Source organism: Bombina bombina, chromosome 11 (assembly GCF_027579735.1).
Source record: "Bombina bombina isolate aBomBom1 chromosome 11, aBomBom1.pri, whole genome shotgun sequence".
Lineage (NCBI taxonomy): Eukaryota > Metazoa > Chordata > Amphibia > Anura > Bombinatoridae > Bombina > Bombina bombina.
In genome coordinates this window covers 64,145,097-64,167,338 of record NC_069509.1, presented here as the reverse complement: position 1 = coordinate 64,167,338, position 22,242 = coordinate 64,145,097, and the positions used below count along the sequence as shown (strand labels likewise).

Sequence of the window (22,242 nt, the reverse complement as noted above, 5' to 3'; positions counted from 1 at the left end):
ACCACTGAGGTAGCATAGCCCTTATAGGGGTCTCAAGTGAAGAGGAGCTAAAAGAAACTGCAACTGAAGAAGTTACTATAAGACCCACCACATCCATGTACTGAGCTACAAATGGATGGAGCTCATTGTAGGAAAAGACGCACCTTCTGAATCTTAATACTGTATTGCAAAGTTACGACAGGAAAACAGATGCATAAGGATTAAGCCTATTGTGACTCCTGTAAATGCTACCCTCATAGCAGGATATAAGGAGCTTTAGGTACATTGATACTCCAGCTATTGTCTTGAAAGACAGAGGTTTGAGAGTATGAGCAATAGCGGATGACAGTAAATATGCTTACACTAGATATCAGCCAAATAAGGAGCAACTGAAATGTCCTGATTCTGATAACCGGCAAGATTGTATCCCACACAGAGTGGCAAACTGGCAGAGTTTTGCAGATATACAAACCCCAGGAACTGAAAGGAATCTATGTGTATAGGGAAATGTAGATAAGAATCCTTGAGGTCTATAGCCATAAACTGACCCTTTGGATAAAGGGGAAATAATTGAGAGGGATCCCATTATATAAGTGGGAATCCTGACCAATATGTTTAGGGATATTACATCTAGTAGAGGACTGTAAAATCCCACTGGACAATTAACAGATTGTGGTACATAGGTACTAGGATTAATTATGCCCCATCCTCCAAATACTTTTATAAATGTTGCCGCCTCTTAAAGATCATAGACAACATTTAGATAGGACCAATGGTCAAACAGGGGAACTCTGCTTCAAAGAGAACAAAAACACTCCATCTCTTGAAGGACAAAGAGAATCAGTCCAGATATCCTATTTTTCATGATGGATCCTAAAATGTAGAAACGTATACATAAATTCATACAAAGTTTTTTTTTTTTTTTCAATCTGTTCATGACATAAGCTTAAAGTGAAGGCAAACTTTGATGAATGAATGCCCGTTTTTTAAAAATACTATTAAAAACAGGGTTACTTTCATTCATCAAAGTTTAGAAAGCAGCTGTTTTGATTACAAACCAGCCAGAGCAGCTTCCCCCACCTGGAGATCCTCTCTTCACACGTCATCAATGACTAATCCAGCTTCCTCCAATCACAGCTTTCCCACCAGGGTATCATTGCCTGAGGCTATGCCGTGATTGGAGGAAGCTGGATTAGTCATTGATGACTTGTGAAGAGAGGATCTCCAGGTGGGGGAAGCTGTTCTGGCTGTGAAAAAAAACCAAAGGTAAGTTTTTAATCAAAACGGCTACTTTCTAAACTTTGATGAATGAAAGTGCCCCTGTTTTTAATAGTATTTAAAAAATACGGACTTTCATTCATCAAAGTTTACCTTCACTTTAAGATGTAGTATACATGTATCTACTTAAGCATTCACACATATTTAAATTGTCACGTGACCTTCCTGACTAAAGGAGCAGCACATATAGACCAACAGGTATACATCAGATACTTGGAAATCCATGTCCAGAATAAGCAAAGACTGCATATATTCACAAAGTAAATATACAAATGTGCATAGTTAATAAAAAATATTCAGAATTAATGCTCAGTGTTTGCATGATAATATGACCTATAAATCACTCATACAATGGTATAAAAGAGAGATACCAATAGATCTTATCTCTAAAGGATGTCTACAGATAGTGAAACTATTCATGACTAATGTTCAGTATCTGCATGGAAGAACCTTAGTGCCAAATTACACATAACATAGGCATAAGAGAGATACCAATAGCTACTATCTATAAATGATCTCTACATATAGTGAAAATATTCACAATCAATTTTCATTATCTACATGAAAGAACCTTTGTACATATAAATTACACATAACATAGGTATACAAGAGATACTAATTGATCTTATATTTATAGGATCTCCACTGATGCATTAAAACACAGATACATCCTGCAGACTACAAATGGAAATAAACATGCAGAGTACATTGAATGAAAGGTATATAGCTATAGAGGTATATACTATAGATTTGTGTACACTAATAGTATATGAAATGTAATGTCTTGCATCCATAGAAGAGTTCTGCCAAAGTAAAAAATATTATTTGTGCTGCTGAACATACAATACACATGAACATATTTTATCATTTTTTTTATCATATTAGTGTACAGAATCTGCATGATGTACATTACAGCAGATAATATATCAAAGGGCATAAAATGTACAACAGCATATAAAATGCAGACTGACATAAACAAACTGTTTACATCCCCTGGCAATGATGGGAGTACAATGCTTAATTGACTTATAAATAAGTATTAATAGCGCAGATAGTTATAATAAATGGTAATGGTACCATATGTTATTGTGTTTAGTACAATATATAAATGGCTCAAATTATAATACATTGGATACACTATAGATCACATAAGAATGTGCTATGGCATACAGCTGCCTAAAGGTCCTTGCAAAAAACACCTTCAGAGAGGATGTTATCAATTCCAAACCTTAGGTTATCAGCACAATAAATATTTTGCAGATAATAAATATTTTGCAGATTTACCTTTACCTCAGGAGACTGAGTTAAATCTCCATAGTTAAGCTTACTTAGTTTGGGGACAGCCGCTAAACTGTCACTATTTTGTATGTGCTATTTTTAGCTTCAGGAGTAAAAACAGTACCCCCCCCCCGAGTGACAAGTACAGGGTGATCTCCCTCAGGAAAGTGGACTGTTGCGTCTGATATGTATACAAAATCTTAGTTATACAATTCTCACAGATTGGAGTGAGCTGGCATACTCTAACATATTTTCAAAATAAACAAATATATTTAACTTGAGGGATATCAGAAACGGACTTTTCTATATAAATATCAGTGGGGACAGAAATATTTTGCTACATATTTGTACTTATATAACAGTATACAATGACAACTTTTATAACAAGCAGTACAGAGAAAACATGGTAGAGAGCCCTCTACATTATGTAATACTCCCTCAGACACTAATACAATCTGTTAGTGTAATAAGCTTTTAAGCAACCAGAAATAAAATGTGAGAGAAAAAGTCCAGGAACACTGAGGGGGCGGAGCTACCACCGGGAGTAAAGCTTGAGTATTTAAAGTGAGTTAAAACACGTTTTGATTCATTCTAAATAAAATATAGTGCACCAAGCATAATAACCTCCTAAAACATACCAAACCATGTTCCCCAGCCTAATCAGATCCTTCACTAAAAAAAAAATCGCATTTTGCACTAAGCAAATTCTAGTTCTCTTAAAGGGCCATACACCTAAATTTTAAAAGTGCCCAAAAAAATTACCCCTAAAGCTGCCAGAGGGCTGTAAAGGGTCAAAGGCTTCCCTGATAGTGTTCCCAATGATGATAGAACCATTAGGGACATAATATGGAGAAAAAAAGTGTGTCATGAGGAAAGCAGGTTAAGTCCCCTGGATTTGCTGTACCTTAGTCAGAGTACCTACAAATAGCCTCTGGGTTGTGTCTGTGCTGTGTAAAGGCACTTACCTTATGCAGCACCCCTCCATTGACTTACCAAGCATGTGAAAAATAAAGTAAATGCAGCTCCAGCAGTATCCAGTAGAGCCAATGAGGTGCAGGTATCGAGTACCGCAGAGGAAAGCAGAAGGAAATACCGGAGTCCCACAAGGGGAGGCTAGGGACAAGTCCCTGCAATGCCTTAGGGTAGGTTATGGCTGAAGTCTCGTTAGGGAAATGCTGTGCACATAAGGTATTCCTGTGCCCTGTATCATTCAGCTGCTGTGGTCTTTTCAGTCTTCTTTGTAAATAATACTCCCCATGGACTGTGGGTCTCACATAGGTCTGAGCTCCCAATTTGTAATCCATAAGCAAGTAGCTGGAGCAACCTATATTTAAAACCATCTCCTACGAGGCCAAGAGATGGGAGGAATTTTAAGCTATGATAATGGACCATCATCATTTTACAAAAGAAATAAAAATACATGCACACATATGTACAGGCGCACCTTTTTTGATTGAGCTTTATTTTTTATTTATTGTGAATTGGTTTTGTCGTAACCCTGCGTCTAACAAGTCTATCAGTGCAATTTTTCCAACATATACACACACACACACACACACACACACACACATATATATATATATATACATATATATATATATATATATATATATATACACACACACACACACACATATACACTGTATACACACACACATGCTTATTTTACTTTTCATATGTAGGGAATTGGGGGAGGGAGGAGTGTCAGCTTTCGTTGTTTTCCCAGCCTCTTTCACTGCGTGTCCAAGTCAACCTCATCAACAATGTTAAACTGGGAGCTTCTAATTTAGTTTTTAAAAAGGTTTTATATGGATTTTTAGATCAGTATCTGTGCATATTTTTTCTTTATAGTAGTGTCTATTACATGCAGTTATATGAAAATTGGTGTCACTTTAAGCCTCAGAAATAAAACATTATTTCTCAACGACTGCATTATAAAACTAGCCATTTAAGAACTGAAAATAACTGCTCTAAAACAAGAACAGCACCAAAAAAAGATTTCACTTCAATCAAGATGAAATTATTAAGGAATTGGGGCTTATTGATCTGAAAGGAGAGGGAAAAAATGAAGCCTCAGTAACAAAGGACAGGCTCTGTGTGATACCTCTTCAGTTCCAAAGTGCCACATGGAGTAGAATCTAGGTACAAAATAATTGGCTTTGAAGTGAGATGTTAGTGTCGATCTGTATGCCACTTGATCTTAAAGGGATATGAAACCAAATTTTTTTCTTTCCTAAGATATGGAGAGTCCACAACATCATCAATTACTAGTGGGAATATCACTCCTGGCCAGCAGGAGGAGGCAAAGAGCACCACAGAGCTGTTAAGTATCACTTCCCTTCCCACAATCCCCAGTCATTCTCTTTGCCTTTGTCAATAGAGGAGGTGAAGTTCTGGTGTCTGAAGAAAATTGGATTATTTTGCTACAAGCGAGAATTTTGGGTCTAGCCGTAGTCCACATTAATCTCTTCAGTAGGGTAGTGGTGGCTTTTAAAGCAGTTAGGAACATTTTGCTGCCCTAGTATAGAAAGCCAGAGTAGGTTTACTCTGTTCTTTCTTTTTTCTACAGGTCTCTGTAAGGAGTATGTGTCCTTTCAAGCCTTGTGAGCTGTCTTTCTGCCGGACAGCTAGACTGCAGGTAAGTGCTTTTGTTTTCTAGGTGAGGAGACTTGCACTTCAGAGTTTTAATATACAGAATAGCTCTCTGCATTTTATTTTTGGGACTAAAATAGGAATCCTTAGTTAAGGATTATGTTTCAGGCAGTATGCAGGCACTTTATTTTGTATGCGGCAAGAGACCTGAAGCTAACTCCCTTTATGGACTTGAAGGGGTTAACTTCTTATTTTGGCTCATTTGTTTTTACATTAATAGTTCAAAGTACCCTGCTTGTCTTTGTATTATCTCAGAGGTTTTTTGCGGTCACTGTTGTTAATTTTGTGATACAGATTCGGACAGTCGATCTCTGTTACGGCTCATATTTGTCTCAGTGTTTTGTTTAATTTTCGAGCCAGATTGGAAGAGTACGCTTTTCTTAATGGCACAGCTCCTTTCCACCCGGTCATCTGACCTCCCTCCTCTGCTCCTGAGCGGTATCGGCCGCATTCGTAAGAGGATTCGGTGTACAGTACAGCAAGTAGCTGCCAGAGGGCTGTAAAGGGTCAAAGGCTTCCCTGATAGTGTTCCCAATGATGATAGAACCATTAGGGACATGATATGGAGAAAAAAGTGTGTCATGAGGAGAGCAAGTTAAGTCCCCTGGCTTTGCTGTACCTTAGTCAGAGTACCTACAAATAGCCTCTGGGTTGTGTCTGTGCTGTGTAAAGGCACTTACCTTATGCAGCACCCCTCCATTGACTTACCAGGCATGTGAAAAAAAAGTAAATGCAGCTCCAGCAGTATCCAGTAGAGCCAATTTAGTGCAGGTATCGAGTACCGCAGAGGAAAGCAGAAGGAAATACTGGAGTCCCACAAGGGGAGGCTAGGGACAAGTGCACATAAAGTATTCCTGTGCCCTGTATCATTCAGCTGCTGTGGTCTTTTCAGTCTTCTTTGTAAATAATACTCCCCATGGACTGTGGGTCTCACATAGGTCTGAGCTCCCAATTTGTAATCCATAAGCAAGTAGCTGGAACAACCTATATTTAAAACCATCTCCTACGAGGCCAAGAGATGGGAGGAATTTTAAGCTATGATAATGGACCATCATTTTACAAAAGAAATAAAAATACATGCACACATATGTACAGGCGCACCTTTTTTGATTGAGCTTTATTTTTATTTTTTTTAATTTTATTTATTGTGAATTGGTTTTGTCGTAACCCTGCGTCTAACAAGTCTATCAGTGCAATTTTTCCAACATATATACACACACACATATATATATATATATATATATATATATATACATATATACTGTATACATACACACACATGCTTATTTTACTTTTCATAGGTAGGGAATTGGGGGAGGGAGGAGTGTCAGCTTTTGTTTTTTTCCCAGCCTCTTTCACTGCGTGTCCAAGTCAACCTCATCAACCATGTTAAACTGGGAGCTTCTAATTAAGTTTTTAAAAAGGTTTTATATGGATTTTTAGATCAGTATCTGTGCATATTTTTTCTTTATAGTAGTGTCTATTACATGCAGTTATATGAAAATTGGTGTCACTTTAAGCCTCAGAAATAAAACATTATTTCTCAACGACTGCATTATAAAACTAGCCATTTAAGAACTGAAAATAACTGCTCTAAAACAAGAACAGCACCAAAAAAAGATTTCACTTCAATCAAGATGAAATTATTAAGGAATTGGGGCTTATTGATCTGAAAGGAGAGGGAAAAAAATGAAGCCTCAGTAACAAAGGACAGGCTCTGTGTGATACCTCTTCAGTTCCAAAGTGCCACATGGCGTAGAATCTAGGTACAAAATAATAGGCTTTGAAGTGAGATGTTAGTGTCGATCTGTATGCCACTTGATCTTAAAGGGATATGAAACCAAATTCTTTTTCTTTCCTAAAATATGGAGAGTCCACAACATCATCAATTACTAGTGGGAATATCACTCCTGGCCAGCAGAAGGAGGCAAAGAGCACCACAGAGCTGTTAAGTATCACATCCCTTCCCATAATCCCCAGTCATTCTCTTTGCTTTTGTCAATAGAGGAGGTGAAGTTCTGGTGTCTGAAGAAAATTGGATTATTTCGCTACAAGCAAGTTTTGGGTCTAGCCGTAGTCCACGTTAATCTCTTCAGTAAGGTAGTGGTGGCTTTAAAGCAGTTAGGAACATTTTTTTCTGCCCTAGTATAGAAAGCCAGAGTAGGTTTACTCTGTTCTTTCTTTTTTATACAGGTCTCTGTAAGGAGTATGTGTCCTTTCAAGCCTTGTGAGCTGTCTTTCCTACCAGACAGCTAGACTGCAGGTAAGTGCTTTTGTCTTCTAGGTGAGGAGACTTGCACTTCGGAGTTTTAATATACAGAATAGCTCTCTACATTTTATTTTTGGGACTAAAATAGGAATCCTTAGCTAAGGATTATGTTTCAGGCAGTATGCAGGCACTTTATTTTGTATGCGACAAGAGACTTGAAGCTAACTCCATTTATGGACTTGAAGGGGTTAACTTCTTATTTTGGCTCATTTGTTTTTACATTAATAGTTCAAAGTACCCTGGTTGTCTTTGTATTATCTCAGAGGTTTTTTTGCGGTCACTGTTGTTAATTTTGTGATACAGATTCGGACAGTCGATCTCTGTTACGGCTCATATTTGTCTCAGTGTTTCGTTTAATTTTCGAGCCAGATTGGAAGAGTACACTTTTTCTTAATGGTGCAGCTCCTTTCCACCCGGTCATCTGACCTCCCTCCTCTGCTCCTGAGTGGTGTCGGCCGCATTCTTAAGAGGATTCAGTGTACAGTACAGCAAGTAGCTTGCTGTTTAAAACAATATGTGGCTGCTGATCTAAAATTTTTATCGTTACAGCCGTTTTTCTGTATATAGAAGTAGGTGACCGGTTAGCAGGTTTCCTATTCATTGCTATAAAAGTTTCTTGATTTATTGCCGATTTCAGAGGGGCAGTAGGCACCTCATTTAAGGCTGAGGTACAGAGGTTTCAGGAATGGCTATATCACTGTTTATTTCTCAGTTCCAATTTAAGTGTAAAATTTAAAGGGCCAGTAATAATTATGAATAATTTTTATTTTATTTTCATTTTGTCACGGAGTTCTCCTATGAATTATGTTTGCTGTGCCTAGAGATCCTGTTTGTATTCTTATGCAATTTTGTACCTCATGTCTAATTCAATTTTAAATTGTAATATATATATATATATATATATATATATATATATATATATATATATATATATTACAATTTAAAAATATATATTTAATAAATATATATTTATTTTTTTCTGAGCCTAATGTCTCTCAGGATGATGTTGTTCAGCCTATGCCACAGTTTTCTCCTTAATCGGCCCAAGCCTTATTGGTGTCACATGCAGGGCCCTGTGGTTCCTCTCAGACTCCAAGTGGAGTTTATTTGTTTGCAGTAATTGCTGCACAGGTATCTTCTATGGTATCTGCAGCATTTTCTCTTTTTCCTTTGCTAAAGGAAAAATGCAAGAGGAAAATTTGTAATTCAGATAATAAGGTTTCTGCTTCATCTTCTGCTACACAGGTTGCTCTCCCTCATAAGTTGATGAGGATACGTCGGCAGCCTCTGAGGGTGAAAACTCAGATTCCACTGTGGAAGTATTTCCTGTTCCAGACCATGCTAAAGAGTTCATTTCACAGGAATGGGAGAATACAGGGATGCCTTTTTCCCCGTCTCCATTCTTTAAAAAGAGATTTCCTGTCACGGACTCCATTAAAGATTCATGGCGCACCGTGCCTGTAGTAGAAGAGGCCATTTCTACTCTGACTAAGAGAACTACGATCCCTATAGAGTATAGCTGCTCTTTTTAAGGATACCATTGACAAAAGCTGGAGGTTTTCTTGAAGAAAATGCATGTTCTTCAAGGTCTTCAATGACAATTTGTAGTTGTATTGCCACTGTGTTAAGTGTGGCATCTTATTGGTGCGACTCCTTGTCTGAATCAATTTGGGTAGAGTCTCCTTTAGAGGAGATCCAATACAGGAATGAGGCTCTCAAACTAGCCAATTCCTTTATTTTTGATGCTCCCATGCAAGTTTTTAGACTGAGTCAAGATATCTGGCTTCACGGTCTTACTCCATAGGGTGTTGTGGCTAAAATTTTGGTAATCTGATGTTACCTCTAATTCCAAATTTTTGACGTTTCCTTACAAGGGTAAGACCTTGTTTGGGTCTGGTTTGGCAGAAATTATTTCTGATTTTCTACCACTAGACAAGACCTAAAGGACGTCAGTGCAATTTTAGTTCCCTTTCTAACTAACTTCAAAGAAAAGTCTTCTTGGAAACCCAATCAGTTTTGGAACAAGGGGAAACATTCAAAGAAACCCACAGCTGAGTCTAAATCAGCATGAAGGGTTTGCCCCTGGTCCGGGATCGGATCAAGTGGGGGGCAGTCTTTCTCTTTATCAGGCTTGGATATGAGATGTCCCAGATCCTTGGGCTGTGGACATAGTATCTCAGGGTTTCAGAATTGAATTTTAAATGTTCCCTCCCAGGGGCTGATTCCACCTCTCAAGTTTATTTGCAGTCCAAAATAAGGGGCATTCTTGAACTGTGTTCAGGATATTTCCTTCCTGGAAGTGATAGTTCCAGTTCGGGAACAGGGCTTAGGGTTCTATTCAACTCTGTTCTTGGTTCCCAATTCAGAGGGAACTTTGTGTCCCATTCTAGACCTTAAGTGTCTCAACAAGTTGCTCAGGGTATCATCCTTCAAAAGGAATTAATTTGTTCTATTCTTCCTTTGGTCCAAGAGGGTCAGTTCATAACAATCTTTGACCTGAAGGATATGTATCTTTAGGTTCCCATCTACAGGGATCATTTTAAGCTCCTGAGATTTGCCTTTATAGACAAACTTTTCAGTTTGTGGTTCTGTAGCGCTCTTGGCAGTGATTCTGGAAAGGGTTCAATTGTTCCAGCTTCAAGGGTAGTTTTCTTAGGGACCATAATAGATTCCCTATCTATGGAAATTTCTCTATCAGAGGTCAGAAAACAAAAAAAATATTTCCTCTTGTCTCTCTTGACAACCTACTGTTTGGCCATCAGTGGCTCTATGTATGGCATCTTTCCCTTTGCTCGATTTCATTTGAGAGCTCTGCAGTTATGCATGCACAGGAAATGGAATGGAGTCCATTCGGATCTGTCTCCGAGGATAGATCCAGACAGTCAACATGAGACTCTCTCCTGTGGTGGCCTTCTCAGGAGCATCTGTCCTAGGGCACATGGTTCCAGAGACCTTCCTGGGTGTTTGTGCCACGGACGACAGCCTACTGTGCTGGGGAGCAATATAGGACTCGCTAAAGGTGCAGGGACTATGGACTCGGGAGGAGACTGCTCTCCCCATAAATATCTTGGAGTTGACAGCGATTTACAATGCTCTGATGACTTGGCCTCAGTTGTCCTTAGCCATTTTATCAGGTGCCAACGGACAATATCACCTCGTGGCTTACATCAACCACCAGTTCTGTCTAAGCGTGTTTTTTTTTTTTAGTCGGTCATTGAGACCATGATGCAGGTTCGCAAGCATGTTATTTGAAAGATTTACCATAAGGGATGGCATATATACTTTTATTGGTGTGAATCCAAGGGCCACTCTTGGAGTAGGGTCAGGATTCCTAGGATTTTGTCCTTTCTCCAGGAAGGTCTGGAGAAGGGTTAGTCAGTATTCTGAAGGGTCAGATTTCTGCATTATCTATTTTGTTACACAAGCGTCTGGCGGATGTGCCAGATGTGCAATCTTTTTGTCAGGCTCTGGTCAGAAAGAATCAGGCCTGTGTTTAAGTATGTTGCTCCTCCTTGGAGCCTTAACCTTGTTCTTAAAGTTTTGCAGCTGGCTCCGTTTGAGCCATTGCATTCCATAACTATCCTGGAAGGTTTTGTTTCTTATTGCTTTGCAGTGTGATTCCCCTTACCTTTTCTTTCATGCTGATAAGGCGGTACTTAGTACTAAGTTGGGTTTGAAATAGAATTATTTATCAGGAAATTGTTGTTCCTTCTCTATGTCCTAATCCTTCTTTTCATAAGGAACGCTTGTTGCACAATTTGGATGTTGTGCATGCTTTAAAATTCTTCCTGCAGGCGGCTAAGGATTTTCGCCAGTCCTCTGCCCTTTTTGTTTGTTTCTCTGGAAAGCGTAAAGGTCAGAATGCTTCTGCTACTTTTCTTTGTCTTTGGTTGAGAATTATAATTCGTTTTGATTATGAGACTGCTGGTCAGCAGTCTCCTGAGAAAAATACAGTTCACTACACGGTGGCTTTCTCCTCTTCTTGGGGTTTCAAAAATGAAGCTTCTGTGGCAAGGCTACAACTTGGTCCTCTCTGCATACTTTTTCCAAATTTGATACTTTTGCCTTGGCTGAGGCTTCTTTTGGGATAAAGTTTCTTCAAGCGGTGGTGCCTTTTGTTTAGGTCTGCCTGTCTTCTTATCCCTCCCTAGTCATCTGTGTCCTCTAGCTTGGGTATTGGTTCCCACAAGTAATTGACGACGTTGTAGACTCTCCATATCTTAGGAAAGAAAACAAAAACAGAATTTATGCTTACCTGATAAATTACTTTCTCCAACGGTGTGTCCGGTCCACGGCGTCATCCATTACTTGTGGGAAATGTTCTCCCCCACAGGGAAAGGCAAGGAGAGCACACAGCAAGAGCTGTCCATATAGCTCCCCCTCTGGCTCCGCCCCCCAGTCATTCGACCGACGGTTAGGAGAAAAAGGAGAAACTATAGAGTGCCATGGTGACTGTAGTGTATAAAGAAAAAATTTTTCAACCTGATTAAAAAAACCAGGGCGGGCCGTGGGCCGGACACACCCTTGGAGAAAGTAATTTATAAGGTAAGCATAAATTCTGTTTTCTCCAACATTGGTGTGTCCGGTCCACGGCGTCATCCATTACTTGTGGGAACCAATACCAAAGCTTTAGGACACGGATGAAGGGAGGGAGCAAATCAGGTTACCTAAACAGAAGGCACCACGGCTTGCAAAACCTTTCTCCCAAAAACAGCCTCCGAAGAAGCAAAAATATCAAATTTGTAGAATTTGGCAAAAGTGTGCAGAGAAGACCAAGTCGCTGCCTTACATATCTGGTCAACAGAAGCCTCGTTCTTACAGGCCCATGTGGAAGCCACAGCCCTAGTAGAGTGAGCTGTGATACGGTCAGGAGGCTGCCGTCCGGCAGTCTCATAAGCCAAGCGGATAATGCTTTTCAGCCAGAAAGAGAGAGAGGTAGCAGTAGCTTTTTGACCTCTCCTCTTACCAGAGTAAACGACAAACAAGGATGAGGTTTGTCTAAAATCTTTTGTTGCTTCTAAATAGAACTTTAAAGCACGAACAACATCTAAATTGTGTAATAAACGTTCCTTCTTTGAAACTGGATTCGGACACAAAGAAGGAACAACTATTTCCTGGTTGATGTTCTCGTTGGAAACAACTTTTGGAAGAAAACCAGGCTTAGTACGCAAAACAACCTTATCTGAATGGAACACCAGATAGGGTGGATCACACTGCAAAGCAGATAATTCAGAAACTCTTCTAGCAGAAGAAATAGAAACCAAAAACAGAACTTTCCAAGATAGTAACTTAATATCTATGGAATGTAAAGGTTCAAACGGAACCCCTTGAAGAACTGAAAGAACTAAATTTAGACTCCAAGGAGGAGTCATGGGTCTGTAAACAGGCTTGATTCTAACCAAAGCCTGAACAAAAGCTTGTACATCTGGCAAAGCTGCCAGTCGCTTGTGCAACAAGACGGATAATGCAGAAATCTGTCCTTTTAGAGAACTAGCTGACAATCCTTTATCCAAACCTTCTTGGAGAAAGGAGAGAATCTTTGGAATTTTAATCTTACTCCAGGAGAATCCTTTGGATTCACACCAACAGATATATTTTTTCCATATTTTATGGTAAATCCTTCTAGTCACAGGTTTTCTGGCTTGGACCAGAGTATCAATCACAGAATTTGAAAACCCACGCTTGGATAAAATCAAGCGTTCAATTTCCAAGCAGTCAGCTGCAGAGAAACTAGATTGGGATGTTCGAATGGACCTTGTACTAGAAGGTCCTGTCTCAAAGGTAGCTTCCATGGTGGAGCCGATGACATATTCACCAGGTCTGCATACCAAGTCCTGCGTGGCCACGCAGGAGCTATCAGAATCACTGAGGCCTTCTCCTGTTTGATCCTTTACTACTGGAACAAGTTTTCATAACGTTTTATGCATTTACTTGGTCATCTGATACAAATAAGTGAAAATTCCCCCATCACCGTGATAAACTGAACCATTAATAGGTCACATGCTAAGGAATGACCAATCAAAAGCACCGACACAACAATCAATAGGATCACCAGTTTGTAAAGATACAACTACCTAGGGGATCCAATAGAATCAAATCACAGAATACAAAAACCCACTGTTTACAACTGCAAGGATATGCTTGATAAAGGCTGTATTAATCAGCTGAAACGCGTTGCCTACTCCTTGCTACACTAAACATTTTCATAGTCCACTTTCGAAGTGGACCGCCAAGACTACATCAAACCACGGACCAACAAATACGCTTGAAAGATATTCTGAAGCGTTCAAGAACAACCTTCAAAGCACCTAGTCCTCCTTTTAAAGGACCGCCAAGAACAACTGAAATACCTTACCTAATTATTGGGCCTAAAGAAACCTGTGGACACCTGCAGATCGGATACTCTGAAACAAATAGAGTACGGATCTAAACAGAACACATTCACAACAATTCAAGAGGTTTTGAAAACCTGAACCGGGCAAAAAGCCCAGCCATCTGACGAAAGGATTAACGGTTAAAGCACACGACCACAATACCCCAGTATCTACTCCTTCAAGTGTGTGTAATCGCAGAGACAAACCAACTCGACATACTGAAACCACTACAACACCGGCAGCGGCTATCCCGGCTTCCGATCCACATTTATCACAGTAAAGATTGAATTGGGTACAAAAAGAAACTAGACCAGAAACAAAGTATCCCAAAAGAAACAACGGGTAAGATTTATTATACCTACACAAACTAAGGAAGTTAATGTGCAGGGCAGATAACCAAAACTACTTAACAGTGACTTATAATCGCAATATATATAGCAATTAGACAAAAACGTGTTGCAGCACGCCCGCACATACTATCCCCACGGAGGACTTAACAACAGCGCTTTTAACAAAAAGCAATTAACAATTACTCTAACGATCACCACAGAAAGACTTTATCTTTCATAACTCATACGATTTTTACTGTATCACTTTTATTATTTGTTACTAATGTTGATACCATTGACGCTATTTTAATTATATTGTTGATACCATTGACGCTATTTTAATTACGTATGTTCAGCTTTAAACAAACGAATATGGTAAACATGGTAATTAAGAATTAATATTGCGAATATTCTTTGTAGATACCATACTTCTTCACAAGTCCACTATATCAAATACATAAAAAATATCTGCAATTAAACCAAAATTCAAAAATTCAAATATACAGATATTTTTGTATAATACACTAAGTAACAGGGATTGGAAAACATATTATATCATTTTATTCACACTGTATGGTTGGCCAAACAGTTAGATTTGTTTTAAGAATCAATTTCTATTGTTTTAAATTTTATTGTATGTATTTATAATTCTAAAAATAAATAGATCTCATTGAATCCAACTACATAGTAAGACTATCTTTCCTTATTGGGTAATTAAGCACAAGCGCTTAAGAGTCTCATCCAATCCAGATTTGATCCTGGCTATGAGCCTGGGGAGGAGAGGAAACGGTGGAAACACATATGCTAGGTTGAACGACTAAGGGGCCACTAATGCATCCACTAGAGTCGCCTTGGGATCCCTGGATCTGGACCCGTAGCAAGGAATCTTGAAGTTCTGACGGGACGCCATTAGATCCATGTCTGGAATGCCCCATAATTGGGTTAACTGAGCAAAGACCTCCGGATGGAGTTCCCACTCCCCAGGATGGAAAGTCTGACGACTCAAATAGTCCGCCTCCCAGTTGTCTACTCCTGGGATGTGAATAGCAGATAGATGGCAGGAGTGATTCTCTGCCCATTGGATTATCTTGGTTACTTCCTTCATCGCTAGGGAACTCTTTGTTCCCCCCTGATGATTGATGTACGCAACAGTCGTTATGTTGTCCGACTGAAATCTTATGAACCTGGCTTCCGCTAGCTGAGGCCAAGCCAGGAGCGCATTGAATATAGCTCTTAGTTCCAAAATGTTTATCGGGAGAAGCGACTCTTCCCGCGACCATAGGCCCTGAGCTTTCAGAGAGTCCCAGACCGCGCCCCACCCCAAGAGGCTGGCGTCGGCCGTGACAATGACCCACTCCGGTCTGCGGAAACTCATTCCCTGAGACAGGTGATCCTGGGTCAACCACCAGAGAAGTGAGTCCCTGGTTACCTGGTCTACTTGAATTTGGGGAGACAAGTCTGTATAGTCCCCATTCCACTGATTGAGCATGCACAGCTGTAATGGTCTTAGATGAATTCGAGCAAAAGGAACCACATCCATTGCTGCGACCATTAGTCCTATTACTTCCATGCATTGAGCTATGGAGGGTTGAGGAATAGAGTGAAGAACTCGACAAGCTTTTAGAAGCTTTGTCTTTCTGACGTCTGTGAGACAGATCTTAATTTCCACAGAATCTATTATTGTTCCCAGAAAAGGAACCCTTGTGGACGGTGACAGTGAACTTTTTTCTATGTTCACTTTCCACCCGTGAGATCTGAGAAAAGCCAACACAATGTCTGTATGAGCCCTCGCTTTGGAAAGAGACGACGCTTGGATTAGGATGTCGTCTAGATAAGGTGCTACAGCGATGCCCCTCGGTCTTAGGACCGCTAGAAGGGACCCTAGCACCTTTGTGAAAATTCTGGGAGCGGTGGCTAAACCGAATGGAAGAGCCACAAACTGGTAATGTTTGTCCAGAAAGGCGAACCTCAGGAACTGATGATGAGATTTGTGGATTGGGATATGCAGATACGCATCCTTCAGATCCACGGTAGTCAAAAATTGACCCTGCTGGATTGTTGGTAAGATTGTCCGAATGGTTTCCATCTTGAAGGATGGAACTCTGAGGAACTTGTTTAATATCTTTAAATCCAGAATTGGCCTGAAAGTTCCCTCTTTTTTGGGAACCACAAACAGGTTTGAGTAAAACCCTAGACCTTGTTCCCCGGAAGGGACTGGGTTTATCACTCCCATCTTTGATAGGTCTCTTACACAATGTAAGAATGCCTGTTTCTTTATCTGGTCTGAAGATAAGCGAGACAGGTGGAACCTTCCCTTTGGAGGAAGTCCCTTGAATTCTAACAGGTATCCCTTGGAAACTATCTCTAGTGCCCAGGGATCCAGAACATCTCTTGCCCAAGCCTGAGCGAAGAGAGATAGTCTGCCCCCTACCAGATCCGGTCCCGGATCGGGGGCTAACCCTTCATGATGTCTTGGTAGCAGCAGCAGGTTTCTTGGTTTGTTTACCCTTGTTCCAGCCTTGCATGGGCTTCCAAGCGGGTTTGGGCTGGGCCGCGTTACCTTCTTGTCTAGAGGCAGTGGAGTTATTAGCCGGTCCGTTCCTGAAATTGCGAAAGGAACGAAAATTAGACTTGTTCTTAGCCTTAAAAGGCCTATCCTGTGGGAGGGCATGGCCCTTACCCCCAGTGATGTCTGAAATAATTTCCTTCAATTCCGGCCCAAAAAGGGTCTTACCCTTGAAAGGAATATTCAGTAACTTAGTCTTGGACGACACGTCTGCCGACCAGGATTTTAGCCAAAGCGCCCTCCGTGCTACTATAGCAAAACCTGAGTTTTTCGGCGCCAATTTCGTTATTTGAAAGGCGGCATCCAATATAAAGGAATTAGCTAACTTTAATGCGTGAATTCTGTCCATGACTTCTTCATAGGAAGTCTCTTTCTGGAGCGACCTTTCTAGTTCTTCGAACCAAAAGGACGCCGCTGAAGTGACAGTAATAACACACATAGCTGGTTGAAGGATGAACCCTTGCTGAACAAAAATCTTTTTAAGCAATCCCAGCTACAGCCTTGCTGCAGCTTTTTACCTTCCTTAGGGGTCACCATTCACAGAAAAAAGCCTTTTGGAGTCACTTTCTGAACCACAGGACCCTCTCACATGAATCTGCATGCACTGCCTTGAAATTCAACTGCACAGCTGAAGTGCCAAAATGAGGCTTCCTCCCTCAGCACACTAGAGTGAAGGGGCCTTCCTGACTAGATTTAGGTGTCTAAAACAAGCCAGATCAATAAAAAACGTTCCCAAGTGTATGTGAGCTTATAAAATATTTCAAATGGTATAATATTGTAATAAAAACCAATCGATTTAGCCCCTAACAGTGTCTACCAGCATAAAAAACAAAAAGGGGAAGCCTGTTATCTTTTTTGCTGAGGTGAAAGAAAAATGGCTTATCGTTTCCCCTGAGGGGAAAAATGACTGTCATCTAGCATTAGCCTGTGTTGTTAGAAGGAGACTAGTCATACCTGAAGCAGATGAGTCTGCAAACTGTTACCCCCAACTGAAGTTCTCTTGTTTCAACAGTCCTGCGTGGTAACAGTAATGGATTTTAGTTACTTGTGCTAAAATCATAGCCCTCTTAAACAGAAATCTTCATCACTTTTCTGTTATAGAGTAAATAGTACAAGCCAGCACTATTTTAAAATAACAAACTCTTGATAGAAGAATAAAAAACTACAACTAACACCACAAACTCCTTGCCATCTTGGTAGATGCTACTTGTTCAGAGCGGCAAGGAGAATGACTGGGGGGCGGAGCCAGAGGGGGAGCTATATGGACAGCTCTTGCTGTGTGCTCTCCTTGCCTTTCCCTGTGGGGGAGAACATTTCCCACAAGTAATGGATGACGCCGTGGACCGGACACACCAATGTTGGAGAAATGTATGCTTACCTGATAAATTTCTTTCTTTCCAAATATGGAAAGTCCACGACCCCACCCTTATTTTTAGACAGTTGTTTTTTACAAAACCTCAGGCACATCTACACCTTGTCTTATACCTTTTTTCCATTTCTCTTTGGTCGAATGACTGGTTTGGGAGAGGAGGGAAGTGATACTTAACAGCTCTGCTGTGGTGCTCTTTGCCTCCTCCTGCTGGCCAGGAGTGATATTCCCACTAGTAATTGACGACGTTGTGGACTCTCCATATCCGGAAAGAAATACATTTATCAGGTAAGCATAAATTTTGTTTTTCATGATTCAGAGAGAGCATGCAATTTAACAACTTTCTAATTTACTTCTCTTATCAATTTTTCTTAGTTTTTTTGGTATGTTTGGTTGAAAAGCAGGGACGTAAGCTTAGGAGCCGGCCCATTTCTGGAGCACTATATGGCAGCACTATTTCCTGCCATGTAGTGGTCTACCTAAGGAATCTATTCAGCAAAGAATATCATGGGAACAAATCAAATTTAATAACAGAAGTAAATTGGAAACTTTTTTTTAAAAAAATTGTATGCTTTGTATGAATCAAAAAATATTTTTTGGGGGTTTCATATCCTTTTAAGGAAATAATTCCCAAGTGTTTAAAATGTAAAACCTGACATAGACTTCTGCAGGGCTAAATTAACAAATCTATTCCTATGGGTCAGTAGTCTATGTGTTGTTCGTATATAAAAAGTACCACCTGTGATTAGAGGAATTATATAGGTCAGTGATGGTGAATTTTGGCACTCCACATGTTTCAGAACTACATTTCCCACGATGCTTAGGCACGCTGAAGTCCAGTCATGGGAAATGTAGTTCTGAAACATCTAGAATGCCAAGGTTTGCCGTCACCACTATATATTATAGATCTAATTTATAAAAAGGCTATTTGCTCAACTTAAAAATTGTATGATATTATGAGGTATTGTTTGCACCAGGCTGGATTGTGTTGCTGAATATAAAAAATACATGAGCATTTATTTAAAAAATAAAATTTATGAAACCAAATGACCCTGGAATGGAAAATCCCAAGCAAAATAGTTCTGAGGTAATTATAACAGACCCATTTACAAAACAGTTCTCTTAATTGACCTGCCAGAAGTACGCCTTAAGGATTTAAAGGGGCATGATTTTTTTTCCAAAATGTATTAGTGCTGATTTAAAAGGGACATTTAAAAGGGACAAAACTGAAATGCATCTTTGAACAGAAACATATTTACAATATACAAACACTGAAATAAATGCTTCTGGTATATGTTATCACTGTTTTACTGTTAGCATTTTTCTCTGCACGTGCATGTGGAGCACAGCTAGATCTTCTCAGTACAACATTTTAAACACTGCAGCTGCTCAAAGAGTCAGTGGGGCTTATAGCATGAAAGCAGTGATGCAAATCCAAAGCACAAATTAATTAAAAAATGTAACAAATTTATTCAACAATAATTTGGGCAATAAACATTATAAAATTTTAGTATTAGCAAATTTTTGCTCTGTGTTGGCTTAAGGTGGTGCATCCATTAAAAAGTTCCTGGGGAAAATAATGATTAAAACTGAGCACAGTCTGATTCATGAAAGTTAAAAAGACGTTGCTGTCCCTTTAAGTATATCGCTTACGTTTTATTTGAGACATTGCTGCCATTGTCAAAAAAAGATTTTCACTGCTTTTTCCATCAAATAATCTTACAAATTCTGAATGGCCAGACCAATTGTAAGCATATCATCAACAGGAACACAAACAATGTGATAGTGTGCACTTAAAAGGATATAAAAATCAGTGTATATATATATTTGGGTGTGTATATAAATCAGTCTCAAATTATAGAAATGATGATTGGAGAATTCAAAAACCTTTAAGAGAATGAAAGACAGCAATACTGAAGTTCTGTAACACAACTTTAACTTAAATATAGGTATTGGCCGTACTCACATATTACTGAGTTTATAATCAAGCCTTGAGTTTAAAAGCTCATTAAAACTCCACAAAGGAGACACAGATGTGGAACCTTGGTTTGCCATATGTGACTTTTATTAAAGGGACAGTTTACTCAAAAATTTTCTCCCCTTTAATTTGTTCCCAATGATCCACTTTACCTGCTGGAGTGTATTAAATTGTTTACAAGTAGCTCCTTTACCCTTATATTGGCATTTGAAATTGTTAATTTAGCCTGTGGTATCCCCACCTATTCTGAAAGTTTGTGGCCGCGCGTACCAGCTATAGATAAGCTTTGTAAACACAGCCAGCAGAATAAATTACACTCCCAGTGTGATAAAGCAGAGATAAGGTAGTAAAATGTTGATTTTCCATTGTTCTCTCAAATTATTGGTGATTGTTTTAAGGACAGATATAAGATAAAGAAGCAGGTATATGTGCACAATGTGATACAGTAATGAGATCTGATTATACCTACAAGCTCAACCTATTTTATTAGGCTGTGGCTTCAAAACACAAAATCACAACATACAGAAATAAACCTTAAAAAGCTAATTTTCATACATTTTTTACTCTGCAGTTGGTAAAAAAAGCAATTGTAAACACATTAAAGGAAAAACTATTTTACAGTATACTGTCCCTTTAAGCATGTGTACAATCAGGGTTTACAACAGGGCTTCACCAAAGCAAGAACCTCTGCATACCTAGACCAATACAGTGAACAATGTCCTGAGTTACGGTACAATTGTTCTGAATGTAAATCCGCACCCTTTCTGTGGCAACTTCCATGGCCTTTTTTAATGTCTATCTACACAGATTCTTATATCCTTTTAAGTACAAGTGTAGTGTGTGTGTTGTATGAGAGTGTGTAGTGTGTGTGTTGTATGAGAGTGTGTAGTGTGTGTGTTGTATGAGAGTGTGTAGTGTGTGTGTTGTATGAGAGTGTGTAGTGTGTGTGTTGTATGAGAGTGTGTAGTGTGTGTGTAGTGTGTGTGTTGTATGAGTGTGTGTAGTGTGTGTGTTGTATGAGAGTGTGTAGTGTGTGTGTTGTATGAGAGTGTGTAGTGTGTGTGTTGTATGAGAGTGTGTAGTGTGTGTGTTGTATGAGAGTGTGTAGTGTGTGTGTTGTATGAGAGTGTGTAGTGTGTGTGTAGTGTGTGTGTTGTATGAGTGTGTGTGTTGAATGAGTGTGTGTAGTGTGTGTGTTGAATGAGTGTGTGTAGTGTGTGTGTTAAATGAGTGTGTGTAGTGTGTGTGTTGAATGAGTGTGTGTAGTGTGTGTGTTGAATGAGTGTGTGTAGTGTGTGTGTGTGTTGAATGAGTGTGTAGTGTGTGTGTTGAATGAGTGTGTAGTGTGAGTGTGTAGTGTGTTAAATGAGTGTGTGTAGTGTGTGTGTAGTGTGTGTGTGTGTTGAATGAGTGTGTAGTGTGTGTGTTGAATGAGTGTGTAGTGTGAGTGTGTAGTGTGTGTGTTGAATGAGTGTGTAGTGTGTGTGTTGAATGAGTGTGTAGTGTGTGTGTTGAATGAGTGTGTAGTGTGTGTGTTGAATGAGTGTGTAGTGTGTGTGTTGAATGAGTGTGTAGTGTGTGTGTTGAATGAGTGTGTAGTGTGTGTGTGTAGTGTGTGTGTCGTATGAGAGTGTGTGTGTGTGTCGTATGAGAGTGTGTGTGTGTGTCGTATGAGAGTGTGTGTGTGTGTCGTATGAGAGTGTGTGTGTGTGTCGTATCAGAGTGTGTGTGTGTGTCGTATCAGAGTGTGTGTGTGTGTCGTATCAGAGTGTGTGTGTGTCGTATGAGAGTGTGTGTGTGTCGTATGAGAGTGTGTGTGTGTGTCGTATGAGAGTGTGTGTTATTAGCTCTTACAACAATCAGGAATAAAGTACGCATTGTAGGGACATATTAGTGTAAAAAGTACATAGTCTAATATATGTTAGATAATTTTTTTATTGCCATATTGCTTGCACATAACTGTTTTTAACTACTGCCAGGTATTAAACACACAGTTAAAAGTCAGTGCCGAATCAGTAATGCACTAGTGGGAGCTAGCTGAACACATCTGGTGAGTCAATAAAAATAAGAAGTATATGTGTGATAGCACCAAAAACCAGCTAGCTACCAGCAGTGCACTTGCTGCTGCTGAGCCCGAGTACGCTCATCAAAGGACATCAAGAGAATGAAG

At 39.6% G+C, this 22,242-nt stretch overlaps 1 protein-coding gene across 1 annotated transcript in view; it reads right to left on the bottom strand.

The window, feature by feature from the left end:
- Positions 1-22,242, bottom strand: part of CHTF18 (chromosome transmission fidelity factor 18) — a 273,900-nt gene that overhangs the window by 86,485 nt on the left and 165,173 nt on the right. The gene's annotated exons all lie outside the window — the stretch shown is intronic.